At 38.9% G+C, this 3679-nt stretch overlaps 1 pseudogene; it reads left to right on the forward strand.

Annotated features, from left to right (window-relative positions):
* The first annotated feature begins 556 nt into the window (after nucleotides 1-556).
* On the forward strand, nucleotides 557-3161 carry LOC140507728 (aspartate aminotransferase, mitochondrial pseudogene; annotated as a pseudogene).
* The last annotated feature ends 518 nt before the right edge of the window (nucleotides 3162-3679 follow it).

The following is a 3679-nucleotide window of genomic DNA, read 5'->3' on the forward strand; positions in this document are numbered from 1 at the left end:
TGCCTGAATTTTTGCTAGCTGCTTAAACTCTCAGTACCCCAGTCTACACTATAAATTGCAGAGCAGGTGCTAATTTGCTTTGATTGAGGCAACTTCCCCACCAAGAGCTCCCTATACCAATTAAATCACAGATTTAATCCTCAAAAATTAAGTAAACAAATTAAAAAAGAGCAAAATTGAATGCTAATACAACTGCATTAAAACAGGCATGCTATTGCTCTGTTGGAAGACGTTTGAATTGGTTATGTGGGGGGTATATATTATTACATAATATACATTATGTAAATGCATTATGTGTACACACATAAATATACAGATATATATGTGTGTGTGTGTCTGTGTGTACATATATATGTGCATATGTATTTGAAATGCATTTTGGAATTATTCAGTAAGTTACAAAAAAGTGCAAACCAATTTCCTCTACAGCAAGTATACTGGAAGTAAGGCTATTGACAAGAGAAAAATGACATATGTATGCAACACCATTTTCAGGTGGTTTGGGGCAGTTCCCTAAAGCATAGACCTATGACATTGAGTGCTTTGTATGCAAGAGATGGAGAGTATTTGTGACTCTGGATTAGCAGAGAGACTAGAGGTGGGAGGAAAGATAAGAATAAAGACTTGTCAAAAGGTAAGGTGCAGGCTTTTGGTGATGGACAGCATCTCCAGAGACACAGGCATGTAGGAAATGCAGGTATTCTAACACATCTCTTGATTCCCCATGATTATGTCTCCAGAGACTAAGAGCAGACTACCCAGCTGAGATTATTTTCTCCTTGATTGTGTTGAAATTCCCCTACTCTTTGTAACACAGAGCTGTCTGACACATATTTTATCATCCAACCTAATGATATAATTTTCATGATTACTGTTTTATGGTTTGTTTCAATAAATATTTGGTCATTATTAACCAAAGACCAATATTTAGTCTTTGTTTAATGAATTTCTGGTGAGCAGCAAGCTAACTTTTCCCCTTCTGAAGTAGGGCAGGGCTACTGCCCTCTTGGAAGACCAGGGAAAGTCAATTTTATCCTGTACACTCCCCTCAGAGAGCATTGTACCTCTAGACTGTAAATATCTGATATGTTAAAGGTAAATATAATCTTTGCTCAATACCCTTCTTAGACAGGAGAGTAAAGTAATAAGCACACAGCCATAGCCATCCTTCTGCTTCCCACAAAAAGGAAAAATCACAGTCTCCCCAGAGATGAGGTAGGTCAGATCCAATATGATATATATCTATTAAATCCCTCCAATATGGACTACCTGAGAGAATGTTTAAAACTCTGACATGCACCTTCCTTAAATGGTTGTCAATGTTAAAGGTATAAAATCTTTCTAAGCAGCCCTTTTTATAATAGGGGGGGAAATGGAAACAAATAATATACCCTTTGATTGGGGAAAAGGTGAACAAATTGTCCTATGCAAATGAAATGGAATATTATTATACCACAAATAATTATTGAAAAGGAGAAGATTTCTATAAACTGATAAGAGGGGAAAAACAGAATCAGAAGAGCAATATACAAATTGACCACAACTATGTAATTAAAAGCAAGACTGATAGAAACCAATCAATGTAATACATATAAATCTACACACACGTACAGGAAAGAAGATAAAAATGAGCCATAATAATTATTCAAAGGTCCAAAATGTAGAACTGGAAGAGATCTTAGAAAACAAATGTCATCTAACACCCTCATTGTTCCAAAGAGAAAACCACAACCCACTGAAGCAAAATAACTTTTCCAAGGTCACCTAGGCAGAAAATGTAGAGCCAGTATATGAAACCAGATCCTCTAACTTCAAAATAGGCAATCTTTACACTGTACTGTGCTGTCTTTCCTGTCCTAAGGCCTAACATAATACTCTTCACACAAGAAACATGGGCTGTTAATTACAAAAAGGATGATGTTCTAGGAACAATAGGGTTCTAATAGTGAATAGTTGTATTAAGACTTCTTACTTCATCTGAAGGAATTTTTCAGCAGAACTTTCAACCAGAGAAAGTTGCTCTGACCTAATTAGAAGGTTTATGGCAGTGGTAATGGGGGTGGCATTGCTATTGTTTTCTTTGGCAAATAAGTGAGAACAGTTACTAAGGAAATATCACCTGCCCATTGCAGGACTGGCTGGGTTTAACAAGGTATCAGTAGAGTTGGCCCTGGGTGGAAAGAACTAGGTTCTGAAAAGCAAACAATATATCACCATACAGACCATTTCTGGAACTGGAGTGTTGAGTTTGGGAGTCAGTTTTCTACAATGGTTCCTCAAATTCAGCTGGGATGTCTGTCTTCCAAAACCATCATGAGGAAATGCCCCCATCTTCAGTGATGCTGGCATGCGGCTGAATTGTTCTCCCTACTCTGACTGCAGACTTGTGGCTTTGAGTTCAATGGAGCCATAGAAGACATTTCAAAAATCTCAGAAGAGAGTGTCATCCTTCTGCATGGCTATGTTCACAACCCCACTGGAGTCTATCCTCGTCCAGAGCAGTGGAAAGAAAAGGCATCATTGGTAAAGTAAAGAAAACCTTTTGCTTTTTTTGACATGGCAAACCAGAGCTTTACCAGTACATATGGCAAACAGATACCTGGGCTTTTTGCCACTTCACTGAACACAGAATTAATATCTCTCTCAGTCATATGTAGAGAACATGGGTCTATAAGGTGAATGTGTGGGAGCCTTTATCATGGTTTGTAAAGATGCTGATGAAGCCAAAAGGGTAGAATCCCAGTTGAAAATCCTGATTTGTCCCATGTATACCAAACTCTCTCTCAATGGGCCCTGAATTGCCACCACAATCCTGAATAGTGCTGATCTGAGGAGCCAGTGATTGCAAGAGGTAAAAGGCAAGGTACATTATGGCATTAGTATGAAGACCCAGTTGGTTTACAACCTCCAAAAAGAGGGCTCCTCTCATATTTGGCAGCCTATCACTGAACAGATTGGCATGTTTAGTCTTACAGGCCTGAAACCTGAGCAGGTGGAAGGAATGACCAAGGAATTCTCTAAGTCACATTAGGTAATATAGAATACCTTATCCATGCTATTCACCAAGTCACCAAATAATTCTCCCTGGAAAGATGGAGCAGAGATGATCTTCCCACCTTCAGACTCTGCCATTTGAAATTTAGAGAGATGATGGAGCAGACAAAGAGAGGAGTAGTATAAGAATTTCTTTCACCCACAGTGCTTAATGCTTAGCCATTGTAAGTATTTCAGAAAAAGACCTGTGAGTAGGCTAGAGGCATCTAAAATTAGTGTTTAGAGGTTTGTGGGTCTAATCTAACCCAAACTCCCCAACTCATCCTCCACAACTTTTCCAAAACATTTTATGTTCACAGTAACTCTACCAAAAATCCCTCCCTAAAATCAGAATTCCTCTCCCCCTCCCCTTCTTCCAGGGATCTTCCCTTAGATCACCTGCATTACAATGTTGTTCAAGAACTTTAATCTAGATAATAAATATCACTCAGCCCATGTAACAGAAATCTCTGTGATGCTAAAAGCTTCCAAAGTTCTAACTCCTGCCCAGTTCTCACTCCTGCCTCTTATTGGCCTGCCATGACTGATGGAGGCACATCGGATCACAGAGTTTGTCTCTGACAATCATAGATGCTGCTGTTGTACAGCATCTTGGCTTCAAAAAATAACACAAAAGATGGCCCTC

The sequence above is a fragment of the Notamacropus eugenii genome, chromosome 5 (genome assembly GCF_028372415.1).
Source record: "Notamacropus eugenii isolate mMacEug1 chromosome 5, mMacEug1.pri_v2, whole genome shotgun sequence".
In the NCBI taxonomy this organism is placed as follows: domain Eukaryota; kingdom Metazoa; phylum Chordata; class Mammalia; order Diprotodontia; family Macropodidae; genus Notamacropus; species Notamacropus eugenii.